The sequence below is a fragment of the Malaclemys terrapin genome, chromosome 9 (assembly GCF_027887155.1).
Source record: "Malaclemys terrapin pileata isolate rMalTer1 chromosome 9, rMalTer1.hap1, whole genome shotgun sequence".
NCBI classification, from domain to species: Eukaryota; Metazoa; Chordata; order Testudines; family Emydidae; genus Malaclemys; species Malaclemys terrapin.
Genome location: NC_071513.1, coordinates 57999097 through 58013287, shown reverse-complemented (window position 1 = coordinate 58013287; position 14191 = coordinate 57999097). Strand labels below are relative to the sequence as shown.

Below are 14191 nucleotides of genomic sequence, written 5' to 3'. Positions count from 1 at the left end.
CAAAAGGATTTGTCAACTTCCTGCTTGGCTAGAGTTTAATCAGGAAATACAGCATCATTTGCATTCAGGTAATTATTGATTTGATGGCACGCATCAAGTAAATCATTAACAGAATGAGTAAACAATACAGGACCAAAAATTGATCTTTGGAGCTCACCCCAAACTACTTGAAAACTTCCGACTTGTAACATCCTCAACCGAAACAAAAGAAAACCCATTTGTCTGGTTGTACATGCTATGGCATAGTTAAGATTATGTTCACACTTCACTTAAAACTTCACTTTCTCAGTGCTATTTGAAAAATTGTACTCTTTGGCTTGGTCTTAGCTCCACCAAACGTATCTTTCTAGAAAATTTAAGCAAAAATGAACCATGCTGAAAGATCAGTTTTGCACATATGCAATACAAAATATCATTAAGGACCAGAGTCTGATAATTCTACATTTGCTGAATGGTGGTGTATTCCAGGAGTAACCCCACTGAAGTCACAGAATAAGGTGCTACTCGCCATAAATAAAGGTATTGAACCATAGGTTTATATTTATGACAGTAATTATAAGACTATAATATTGAGGCTACCTATCTATGCTATTCAGTAGCTACACAAGTTTGTGACTTTGTTCAACTGTTTTAGTGTGGGGTTTCATAAACTTTTCACTAAGACGTTGAACATAAGAATGGCCGTACTGGGTCAGACCAAAGGTCCATCCAGCCCAGTATCCTGTCTATCAACAGTGGCCAATGCCAGGTGCCCCAGAGGGAGTGAACCTAACAGGTAATCAAGTGATCTCTCTCCTGCCGTCCATCACCCCCCTCTGACAAACACAGGCTAGGGACGCCATTCCTTACCCATCCTGGCTAATAGCCATTAATGGACTTAACCACCACAAATTTATCCAGTTCTCTTTTAAACCCTGTTATAGTCCTAGCCTTCACAACCTCCTCAAGCAAGGAGTTCCATAAGTTGACTGTGCGCTGTGTGAAGAACTTCCTTTTATTTGTTTTAAACCTGCTGCCCGTTAATTTCATTTGATGGCCCCTAGTTCTTATATTATGGGAACAAGTAAATAATTTTTCCTTATTCACTTTCTCCACATCACTCATGATTTTATATACTTCTATCATATCCCCTCTTAGTCTCCTCTTTTCCAAGCTGAAAAGTTGTGGAAACTTCTAATTAAATTATTAGAGATTAGTGTCTTAATCACCATTTTCTTTTAATTATGTTAATGCAACATTAAGATCACAATTTCAAACCAGTTATAAAATGCAAAAGTTAAAGTTCTTATGGAACCTAGCCCAAAGGCCATGCACAGCATTGTGGTGTTGTATGCATATCAGCTAAAGGTTGCTTTACACTCAACATCGTTGACAAAAATCTCAAAAGCAAGGAAATGAAAACATATGCTATTGGTACCTACCCCTCTGCTCCTCCACCAATCATACAGCCACTACGCTGCACAGGCAATGCACCACACAACATCATAACGCCCCAGAAGGAATGCCAACCTTCCAGCTCCCACCACCTCCAACTAGATGAGACTTCCTGTCTCTGGAAACCACACTAAGTCAAGAGATTTGTTTTTAATCATTTGACCGAAACCAGTAAAACTAAGGGAGCTGTTCAAATCAAGAGATACTGCTGGAGGTTCAAATGGAGAGTGCAACAAGACTAAAGCACGAGAGATCCTCATGTAGCGTGCCCAGATAGCAAGTGTGACAAAATCAGGACAGGGGGTGGAGGGTAATTGGCTCCTATATAAAACAAAGCCCCAGATTTTTGGGACTGTCCCTGTAATTGGGACACCTGGTTACCTTCCCCTCACAGAGCCATTTATCCAAGTAAGAAGCATGTCCAAACCTATATAACTTTAAAAAAGAAATCAAATGAAAGTGTGAGGACATGACCTGTTTCTCTTACAGCTGTAGCAGGAAGCCAGATGGGAGGACGTTAGGGGAGATTCTAGAAGAAACTCTAGTGAAGCAGAGAGAATGTAGCTTTAGGGATGATACTTTTTTGTTTTGTTTTTTCCCCCTTATTCTAATATAATTCTTGTTCAGTGTTAAAAGAAAGCTTTGTGATCCTTTACCATGACAGAAATCAGGATAGGTGCCACCACCTTCTTTCAAGCAACTATTCCTTTAATAGTATTATGCTAGAAGGTGTTAATGGCTGCCTTCAATCTCGGGCCTGATTAAGCCAATGAGTGTGCTAACCACCTTTCTTTCCAGATAAATTGAAGGAGCAATTAAGCCCCTTTATGGAGTAAGATACAAAGGAATAGGCTGCAGGGGGATGCCAGCACTGGGCTAAGCCATGTGATCTGTGGATGCTTCAAAGACTTAAGTGCATGCTTAACTCTGCACACAGCAAATAGCCCCGGTTACTTCCAAGGGCTATTCACAGTGCATCTATTTAAGGATGTGTGTATGTGATTGCAGAATTGAAAGTCGGTACAATCTACATCTACAGATATTTTGAAAACTGTACTTGGAAGCATTTTGTGAAGTCAAAGAAAATAACAGTGTGCCTGCTCTGCAAATGATGTCTAAAGGCTACACCAGGGGTCGGCAACCTTTCAGAAGTGGGGTGTCGAGTTTTCATTTATTCACTCTCATTTAAGGTTTTGCGTGCCAGTAATACATTTTAACGTTTTTAGAAGGTCTCTTTCTATAAGTCTATAATATATAACTAAACTATTGTTGTATGTAAAGTAAATAAGGTTTTAAAAATGTTTAAGAAGCTTCATTTAAAATTAAAATGTGAGTGTGAGTGCCACTGAAAAGCAGCTCGCGTGCCGCCTTTGGCACGTAGCCATAGGTTGCCTACCCCTGGGCTACACCTTTATTATTTTGAAAGTACATTTAATCCCCCAAACAAGGCAGATCATGTGTCATCATTCAGTACATGCTAAATCTGAAGTTTGGAAAGCTCCTTTTTTTTAAATGCCAAAAAAGTCTGAAAATGTCCTTAACAGCTGAAAAATACTTCCTCTTCCCCAACAATATGTTTGTCTATCTTAACTATGATATTTATGCAACTTTTCCAACAAGTAGAATAATTATAATTATGGAATAATTCTAGCTAATATTCTAGAAATCATGAATCCAGAAAAATATGAATATAAACTTGAGTAAATGACAACTTGAAGCTACCCAGTCATAGATATCCAGTCCTGGTCCCCAACTGATCTGTAACATCATAACACCCTAGCTTATTCAGCACTATCAGGAACTCATCTCCAAGATCTTGGAGACAAGTTCAACAGTTATTCTCCTTCCCGTTCATTTCTTGGTTTGAGTAGGCTCCCTCTGTCCATCTTTCAGTTGCGCTTCCTGCAACTACTTCCACTCCCTACCTGCCCAGAAATCTTTCCCCACTGAACCATTAAAATTGCCTCTCCAGCAGCATCTAGTTAGGATCTAATCTCTCTCTCTCTCTCTCTCTCTCTCGCTCCAAGTCTCATCAGGAATTTTCTTGGGAAGCCCCTTAGTTTTTATGGATTTCAGATTCAAGAGTAAAATTTCTTTTTACCAAGTATTAGTAGCAAATGCCCTCCCCGCTCCTTGCTTGTATTGCTTTTTGCAGTGCCTGTCTTTGCTGCTCTTCTCACCTGAGCAAGCTAACCCTCTAAATCAGGGCCTGAATGGTGCCCAAAAGGATGGGAGGTTACCTGTTCACACAGAAGGTTTTGCTGTCTGCCTGGTGCTGCTGCGTTTCCTCTCTCTCAAAGATAGCAGAGTGGGAAAGAAAAGGGAGATGAAGTTGGTGGTGGAGCCATTGTGAATCCTGCCCTGGGTGTCAGCCCTCCTTGGCAAAAAGAAGGAAGTAACTGAAGCGCCTTTCACGTTATTTATTACGGGACTTTGCCCCCAGTTCAGCATTTATTCCATTTCCACACCAGGGATTCCAGGCAGTGGTGAGGTCAATTGCTCTCATTCGTAATGCTTGCCTGAGCCTTAAACTTTAGCCTCTCCGCTGCACATGGCTCCATGTTTATGTTGGGGAGTTCTGGGTCAGAACAAAGGTCCATCAAGCCCAGTATTCTGTCTGCCGACAGTGGCCAATGCCAGGTGCCCCAGAGTGAGTGAACCAAACAGGTAATGATCAAGTGATCTCTCTCCTGCTGTCCATCTCCACCCTCTGACAAACAGAGGCTAGGGACACCATTCCTTACCCATCCTGGCTAATAGCCATTAATGTGACCCCCTCACATGACTCCTCCTTGACCCAGTCCCCACGTGACCTCCCCCAACGTCACTCATCCCCGCCCAGCCCAGAGCCCCCATGCTCTCCCCCTCCTTTATTCTACATTACCTGGCAAAGGAGGAGGGGGTCTGCTCCAGTCCCCCTACCATGTGGAGCCACTAATGCACATCCCAGGCAGCCTCCAGCCATGCTGCCTGCCATGTACTACACCTTCAAAAGATGAGCTGGGGAGCTTAAATTCATAACTTTGCAGGACACTAAGCATGATGGCCTTAACAAAAACATTGGTTTTATGGCTTTTTTCAAGAACCATTAACTCACTAACCTCTAGGGTGACCAGACAGCAAGTGTGAAAAATCGGGACAGGGGTGGGGGGTAATAGGAGCCTATATAAGAAAAAGACCCAAAAATCGTGACTGTCCCTATAAAATCGGGACATCTGGTCACCCTACTAACTTCCCCTTCTTTGTCCTATGACTGCAGGGATGTTAATGGGCAGCTTCACCTTGAAAGGTCCTTTAGAATGTGTTAACTACTTATGCTAAATAACCTGTTCCATCTTGTATTTAGCTGCGACACTCTGAGTACCTTTCCCAGACATGAAGAAGAGCTCTGCGTAGCTCATAAGCTGGTCTCTTTCACCAACAGAAGTTGGCTCAATAAAAGATATTACCTCACCCACCTTGTCTCTCTAACCTAGGGTGACCAGATGTCCCAATTTTATAGGGACAGTCCCGATTTTTGGGTCCTTTTCTTATATAGGCTCTTATTACCCTCCACCACCTGTCCCGATTTTTCACATTTGCTGTCTGGTCAACCTACTCTAACTATGTAATGAAACAGTCAAGGTTTTGGGTCACAGACCATGGATGAGACTTCTCTCACTGGCCCTGTTAGCAACTACACAGACATGGAAAACTTTTTAAAGTGTGACCACTATCCCCACTCCACTATAACAAAATATCCAGGAGGGGGAGGAGCACTGCAGAATCACATGGCAACCAGGTGGGCTAGTGAAAAGACCACTGGACAGGGACTATCCCTAGCTCTGTCACTGACTAGCTAGGTGACCTTGGGCAAGTCACTTCATCTCCTTGTGCCTAAGTTTCCCAACTGAAAATAGGGATAAGGATGTGAAGCTGTTTGAGATCTTCTGATGAAAGGCACTGCATAAAAGGTAGGTCTTTTGATTACCTAGCCACAGCTGCATACAAACTGCAAACCTTGGTGAGAACTACAATTGCCTAAATGACCACTAATGCTTACCAACAAACATTTCTCTATTTAAAAAACTAGGAAATTAAATGGCAAAATATTCATTAGCACAGAATTAAGGCCGCCAGTAATAGCTCATGCCCCTCCCGAACACCGAGCCCAGCAAAACTCAAACCCCTGAAAACCAGAAAATAGAGAGTTAAGGTAATTGCCCAGGCTACCTTAACTCTGCCCTCTTTCAGCAATGCCCCAATACACCCAGCACACACTCTGCCGACTCACTGTAATGGACAGGTGTTACCTGTGCTTGCCCTACGCTCAAACACTGAGCCTAGTCCCCTGACAGAATACCACACCTGTAAAATTTAACAACTACTTCATACCCTTTTATAACCCCTTCCCACTCACTCACAGAATACCATCTCCACTACACTTTCCCTTACCCCTCATTAAATCCAGACTGTTCTCATACCCCACCTCACTACTGACAATACCCAGGGCAAAAAGACCCCAGTGCCCTATTGCTAACACAACCTACACAGTTCTGCACTGAAACAATGCAGACTGGAACCTCAAGGTACATACTCACATCTTTCCTGTGACCCCACACTTATTCCTCCCCCATTCAATACAATTACACCAAACACAGTAAGTGCATATAATTCCCAGGGAGTACAGTCAGCTCCAGGGGAGCAGAGTTAAGATGTGTGGGCATTTACCTTAACGCTGTATGTCCCTGCCTTCAGAAGCTTGAGCTCCACCAAACCCAGCATCCAAGAAGGGCACAAGCCATCACTGGGCAACTGTAACCCTGTGCCAACAAAGTCTTTTGCCATTTAATTATATTTTACATACAAAATCAGTTAAGAGAACAGTAAGGTTGCAAAGTCAAACACTCAACATTTAGGAAATCCCAGAACCAGGTGACCTGGGCAACCTTAATTCAGCCCCTTGCACATTTGGATTCTAGTACAATATTTAATTACATGACCACATATTATCTCCCCCCACAAGATGCACGGGATTGATGGTGTTCAGGGAATGAATCAGAGTTGTATACTGAAGGACAGGGCCGGCTCCAGGCACCAGCAAACCAAGCAGGTGCTTGGGGCGGCACATTTTCAGGGGCGGCATTCCAGCCCATCTCTCTTTTTTTTTTTTTTTCGCTTGGGCGGCAAAAGCCTAGAGCCAGTCCTGGCAGCAGCAGCACGTCCTGCACCAGGGGTGCCCTGGGGCCGCTGCGGTTTGTGTCGGGGAGCAGCGCCCGCACTTTATGGCCGGGTGGGCTCCGAGCGCGGGAAACGCAGGCTGGGGGCCGCCCCTTGGGGCACACGGAGCCGCCTGCAGGTGCCGCAGGGTGGCGGCCCCCCCCAGCGCCACAGCCGGGGCTGGGCTAAGTGGCCAGAGCCGCCCAGGGACTGCGCAGAGCGGCCAGAAGCAGCAGCAGGATTGGGGCCATAGAGGGCGGGGCGCTGCTGTGCAGGGCCCACATCCCGCTCTCTGCTCCGCTCCCTCTGGGGCTGCCCTGCCCTGGCGCCTCAGCCCCTTGCCAGGGCAGTCCCCCGGCTCTGTCCTCCCTGGTCCTGGCCGGTCCTGGAGGTGGGAGCCCCAGCTGGAGGGACCCTGGGCTGAGGCACGGCATGGGAGCCTCACTGCTTACGCCGACCCTGCCAGCGCTGGACCAGCTGGAGGCGACAGGGGAGCGGGCGGAGTCAGCGCTGGTGGGGGGAAGCCCAGAGTTGGGGTGGCAGGGGGTGCAGGTGTGGGGGAGAGTTCAGGGTTGGGGCGGCAGGAGGTGCGGGTGGGACGGCGGGGAGAGCCCAGAGTTGGGGCGGCAGGGGGTGCGGGTGGGGTTGGGGGGAGAGCCCAGCACTGGGGCAGCAGGGGGTGTGGGTGGGGGGGCAGCCAAAAAATGTTTTGCTTGGGGCGGCAAAAAACCTATGGTCTGAAGGGGCCCCGCCTCCTTTGTTGCAGAAGTTGGAAGGTGTGTAGTGAATGAGGCAGTGGGATTTCAGGAAGACAAGGGATGGTCTTATGGTAAAAGCCATTCACTGCTGTCCTGGAGAACTGAATTTTATCCCAGCCTTTGCCACAAAGTTCCTATGTGATCCAGGGACTTAAACCAAGCTTATAATAAACTTCAGACTGCTAGAAACTTTACAAAATAGTTAGGAATAATACTTCCTGGTTTACAGAGGAGGAAACAGAAGTCAGCTGTCCAAGCTCTCCAGGAAAACTGTGGCATAGTGGAGAACAGAACCTACCTTTCCTAATTCTGTGCTTCAACCACACACACACTCCCTGAAAGTTCCCTTTATTACTATTTCTGGACCAGACTTCAATTGGCATTATTTATATGCTTAAAATAAAGCATTTGCTCAAGTGCTTTGCTCATTCAGGGCCTTTTACCACGCACTCTTCCACAACATGGCTGGAACTACCTAGCAGTTATTGCCAAGTAGAATCCCATATCCTAGCAAAGCAAGTTGTAGGTCATACTTCTGGAAGCAGGAGGAGCCTGAATCAGAGGGGAGCCACTAGTTAGGTCAAGTAGAGAAGGCTACTGTGGTGTTATCAAGGGACTCTAAGAGGGTGTGTAAACTAACAGTCCACTACATTGTGTTAAACAAAGTGACCAAGCCATAGGGTAGATGCTGAAATCACATTAGCTTGTTGACTGGGAAGGGGGAAGGCTGCTGTCAGTTAGTATCTTGATGCTTTGGAGAATACAAACAAGGCTGTGGTTGCATTTTTGCTGAACTCCAACTAACACTCTGCAGTCTGATTAGTGATTTTCTGCTAATTTCTGAGCTTCTATGCCCCAAAACTACAACATAAAAAATTATTTAAATGTAGATGATACCAGTAACAGCCAAGGAACGTCTTTTAAAAATACACACGCACGATAGATAAAATGCTTAACCTGAGAATAGCTTTCTAAGAGAGACTCCAGGTACACAAAAGTTGGTAGGTATTTAAATGGTAGCGTATCACTAACCATGGGCCTCCACGTCATACTCCTCCCCTTCATAATCATTGTCTGAATCTTCATCTTCAGGGTCTGGGTGTAGGGCTTGGCATTCACACATTGCTGAAAACATAGCTTCCAAGGATGATTTGTCCAGTCAAGGGATAGGAGCAGCAGAGTCACACACACACCCCGCCCCCAACTCAGAAGCCAAGAAGTGGGGGAAATGTTGAGTAGAGGAGAGACACCCCCCCCCCTTGCCAAATCACAGCAACCAAGAAACTGGGAGGGGGTAGAGTAGCAGACACATACCTACTGGTTAAATAGCTTGAAATGAAAGGAAAACGCACTGCAGCAGCTGGAGCAGAAGAGGGAGCTCTTCTGCTTTCAGCAGAGGAGTGAGGAGCTCCGCTCTGTGGTCTCCCCCTTACTTCTACCCTTCTTCACAGCAGTCAAGAGGCTGTGGGGTAGGAGGAAAGAGAGAGAAAACAAGCTAATGATCCTACTTCTGCTTTCAGAAGCTGGAGAGGGCTGCACTTAACAGTCATTGGATTCCTGCTAGCCAGAGGCTGGAGTGAAAGATTGTTCCATCAATATTGGCCACACAGAGTATCCTGGTAGTAATGCCAATGCACCCTGCCCTTCCCATAAACTGGGGGACAGCTAAGCTTCTCACCAATGCATTGCCCCTGCCCATCTTTGCAAATGACTGCTGGGGTCAGAGTGACAATGGAGGACGTTCCAGCACAGCTAGGGACATGGGCTACATAGGGAGCCGATGAGGCCTGAGCTCTCGTTGAGTGCGCCCTGATGATCGGTGGCGGGGGAACCCCTGCCAGATCATAGCATGTGCGTATGCACGAGGCGATCCAGTGAGAAAGGCGCTGGGTGGAAATAGGCTGCCCCTTCATACGCTCTGCCAAGGCAATGAAGAGTTGCGAGGATTTTCGGGGGGGCTACCGTAGACCAAGAACAACAGCCATGGTTTTTTTGCTGCACCTGCTGGAGAGATGCTCAGACAAACCAATCCTTCCCCAGGTAGAAACTGCTCCAGGCCCTGCTCTGCACCAGTTTATAACAGCTTCAGACTTTTGTGTCTGACCCACAACCAATGATTGGTAGAACAGGGCTGTGCTGGAGACATGAGATGAGGAGCTATGACTGTGAGACTTCATTAGGAGACCTTTTCCAGCTCTGTGGGAAGCTCCCTGTAGTACTGGAAACACAAGACAACCAAGGGGAGAGCGTGGCATCATGAAGAGAGTCGCAAATGACAGTGTGGAAGCTAGCAAACCTTGCTGGTCAGGGGACCAACATTTGGGGTTGGGCAGGCAGGGAGGGCTGGTGTGGTTGAGATGCACGTAAACTTGTGTAAAATACTGCAGGGGTAGCGTGATCAACATGCAGAATGTCCTTTAGGTCACAGACGGTTTGAACAGTTGAGCTGCCTGAACTGTGCTGGTGTTACACCTGATACCCACGTGCCCATTCTGTGCCCCCCACACCAGTCCACAGAGTATGTGCACCACAAAGGCTAGCACTATTGCAATGCAAGCCCATGTCTATTGCCAAAGCTAGGTTGTTGATGTTTATGTTGGGGAGCCAGGCAAAATGGATATCAGAATTTAAGAACTTTTTTTTCCTGATGTGAACAGAATGGCACATTCTCCCTCCCTTAATGTGGTCTCCTCCTGCCCCACTGGGACTCTCTGAGGCCTAGCCTGCCTACTCACAACTTCCCTGACTTATGAAGCCTGACCATGACACCTGCTTCTCTTGCCCCACTCCACAGCTGCAGAATGGTGGCTGGGCATGCCATGTTAAAGCTGGAGGGAAATAGCAGGGCCCTACGCTACATTGGCTGCTTTATTGCTGCCTGCTGTATTCTGTGTGACCAGTGGAGGAAATGGAGAAGAGTTACTGTTCAAACTCAGCATCTGTGACTGCTCTCTGCTCCCAATGGCAGCTTCTCACACTGAGGGTGGGGCATTGTTTAGTGGGTCTCCATCCACACCCCGACCTCCCTCACTAGAGAAAGAGGGGTCAAGAGGGCTACTTCACTGGATCCAGGAAGCTCTTCTCCCCTTCCATTCCCATTGCACTTCTCTCTCTGGAATCAGGTGGGGTAGCAGATGTCTCTTCCTCAGTACCTCTCTTAGTGGCAGGCAGAGGAGAGGTTCTCCTGCTGGCTGGGGCTGCCTGTCCTCTTCCTTTGGGGTCATTTGTTCCCCAGTGGGGTCCCATATCTGCTCCCTTGAGCACAAACATCCTAGGATGGAAAGCAAGCCTCAGTCTACTAACCATGCTGAGGCATCTTGTACTGGGGCGGGGAACGTGGGAGGAATGGATGAGAGGCTGTAACTAAAGAGTGACTGACTATCCTTGATCAGAATGGGGGGGGGGGGGGAAGCACCTTCATGCCGAAACCTCCCACTGGAGTTAAGGTGCATTTGGGCTTTGCGACTTATACCCAGTGCTGCACTCCAGGGAGTCCTGTTACTATCCAGCACCAGACATGACTAGGGTGACCAGATGTCCCAATTTTATAGGGAGAGTCCCAATTTTTGGGTCTTTTTCTTATATAGGCTCCTATTACCTCCCACCCCCGTCCCGATTTTTCACACTTGCTGTCTGGTCACCCTAGGCATAACAGCTGGGAAGGAAACAGGGATGTGTCCCAGACATGAGCAATTTTGGAGACAGATTCAGGATTTCTCCAGCCAGAGCAGGAACCTATGAGTCAGGATGTTTCAGCAGCTGCCTCTGGTTGCCAGGTTACTATTATAAGCATTGTAATTTGCCACGATGTTGCAAATGCAAGAAAAGGGAGGACAGTCATGATTACACTAGTAAAGATTACAATCTCAAGGAGATGAGTCTGCCCTGTACATCAATATGCTGATGCCTCTCTCCAACGAAACACACTATTAAAATGTTCTCTTTAAACAGAGAAGTGTTAAAGTACTAGCATTTCTGTCTGCCATCATCTGCCTGCGAAGTTCCAAAGCACCTGATGCCAGACACTGGGTTTACAATAGACAGGGAATGAGAATGGGATGGTAAATTAGTCAGAGCAATTTATATTTCCATGTTCTGTGCTGAGAATGCATTGAAAAAAAAAGTGAATTCTACAGAGGGAGTACCTAGCTAACGAGCAGCTGCAATCGGACAGTCAGGAATGAGAGATGCTGTACTAAGAGAGTTCTACGTTGCCTGTCTTCTACTGGAGTCTCATGTAGGGCCATTATGGCACAAACACACCTGGAAAGAGTTGGAAAAACTAACACTTTTACTTTAGGTTGGTTACATCAGGACAATTTTGCAACTTATTTATTCACCATGATACCAGTCAGCTCTGTGTTCTTGGGGAACCAGGGTGCAGTATCTAGCCTGTCTGACTCATGAAAGACACCCTCCCCTCCTACCCCCACCAGACTCTGCCTGAATCAAACCGATCAGAGAAAAGGCTTGCAGAGAGCAGTGAAGGGCGTTGGGAGACACACCTAGACCCCTCCTGACAAAGGTGCCAAGATTAAGACATCTCCATTTGCATACAGAATGGAGAGCAGAGACAACTCCCCTAGCTTCATCTGCATGAAAGACGGGACAGGGATTAGCATACAGAATGAAGAACAGAGAACCGCACTGAACTCTGGGACCAGAAAAAGCAGGGAAGCACTGCATCATGGGAATCTCTGCTCCAGATGTTAATGAAGGTACGCCTGCCCACACCCAGCTCAGCAGTTATCAGACCAATTCTAGTAATGAATCCTTGATTGATATCCAAAATACTGAAGCAGCCTAGTTGCATTGTGAGCTCCCTGGAAGAAAACACCACCCATAGCCAAGAGTGATCAGCTTCTATTGTCTAGCCTAAAGAAAACCCTTGAGTCATCAGTTTACCTATAAACAAATCTAGTGTTCTCCCTTGAACCATTGTATTTTCTCTACAAAAATCTCTACTTACCCTCCAGTAAGTGTTCTGATGCTTAGATCCAAACTATGCATCAGTTCCTCTGGGACTCCATCTTCTCCTGACTGATCATGCTGGGGGCTCTGCCTGTCTCCAGAACTCAGGACCCTGAGCCACCACCATCACCTGGGAACCCCGACCAGTTCAAGCTTCAGGGAGGGGTGAGATCCTCTTCTTTCTCTCCCTCTGTTTTCCTTTCTACCTTAGGCATTAACCTTTAATAATGTATGATATGTTGGTTTAGGCTCTCCTTGTGTAGTTATCACTATTATTCAATAAATAACTTTTATGGTTAAGCTGGTTGCTTCTCTCTCTCTTGCTGAACTTTACTCTTTTGTGTTTTTAGCTTCCCCCATTTACTCTGCAGCAACACTTCTTTTACCTAAGCTAAAGATCCCTGCAGCACCCAAAATACTGTGGAGTTTGCTCATCAAGTAGGTTACTACCAGTACAATTGTGATCTGAGAGTGGGGATAGGGATGTGCTGAATCTGGGACACATAAGGGTGGCAGCTTGAAAGTGCTGCTTGACCCAGTCCGCTCAGACTTGCTCTGTTAATGTGTGTGTGTGTGTGTTCATCTGGGTCCGGGGCTGGAGGAACCCAGCCCTGGGGAACCTAGGTCCTGCAGGATAACTCCATTGGGAGGGGAGTTGCATAAGGAAGAAGTAGAGCTCCATATGAAAACACAAGTGACACAAGAATTACAGAAACACCGCTCCCCCCCCCACCCCACCGAAGAGTAACCCAAAGTAACGGGCAGATCTGGTAACAATCAAGAGATGAATTCTGAAGTGTTGCAATTTGTCTATAGTAAATTCTACAGGCCAGATCCTAGCCTGGGTGGAAAAAAATCCTTTGCAGTGCTGCTGAAGCACTAAGGGACCACACTAAAGAGGCAGTGTGGAATCCCCACACTGGCAGTTGCACTGTATCAGATCAGCCTGTGTTCCAGTGATCCCCAGCCAGCATAAAGGACCCTTGGGAATCATTATTAGCCCACATAAGTTAGAACAGCTCTAAGCAGCCATGATGATTTAAATCAGCTGAGGATTTGATCCCATGTAATTTGAGGTACTATGTCTATATTTTGACCAGATTCAAATTGGCTTAGCTCTTAGACCTATGACATTGGACCTAGTCAAATAACAATTGCCATATTCTTTCTAGCATCCTCCACCACTGCTACTTCAATACTGATTTAGAGACCCACTCCAGAATCCAATTGCACATATAAAGTGTCATATTAGAATGTGTTGTTGCACTAGCTTTAAAGCTGTACAAATTGCTACCTAGGTGACAAGCTGGAGTTCTGAGGGGGATTGTTACTGAAGTGTGTTACTGAGCAGCATTCATCCTGACTGTAAAAGCCAGATCGTCAGCTGCTATATAAATGTGATCAAATTTTGTACGAGTGATGAATACAAAAACAGCATGGATGTGCACTCCATGTCTACCATAAACTAAAGGTTCAGTCATCCTCCAGATGTGAGTGTATAGCCTAAAACACTGTATGTAGTGGATTAACTACTGTATTTCGTGGCTTTCCTTGCCATTGACTATTCTGTATATCCTTTGTAAACTGTAACTTACTGGCATTACTAAGCATCAGTGACAGTGCTATTGTAATATATTCATATCTTTTATTCTATTTTCTTGTTTCCCAGATGCATTTCAGTTGCTTTATGGGGGGGAATAATAAAAACAAAAAGACCTTGCTGTATGATCTATGCACTCTGGTGGCTTTTACTGTAGTTCCACATTCAAATACATATATTGTAGGTCCAATCTTTCAAAGAACCACAGCAAGAAACATTTGGAGCACTG

The 14191-nt window shown here is 46.1% G+C and overlaps 1 protein-coding gene across 1 annotated transcript in view; it reads right to left on the bottom strand.

The window, feature by feature from the left end:
* Positions 1-3800, bottom strand: part of MYO7B (myosin VIIB) — a 94189-nt gene extending 90389 nt beyond the window's left edge. The window contains exon 1 of the mRNA XM_054040408.1: positions 3675-3800. The gene's annotated coding sequence lies outside the window, so the exon portion shown is untranslated. The remainder of the gene's footprint in view (positions 1-3674) is intronic.
* Between the last annotated feature and the right edge of the window lie 10391 nt (positions 3801-14191).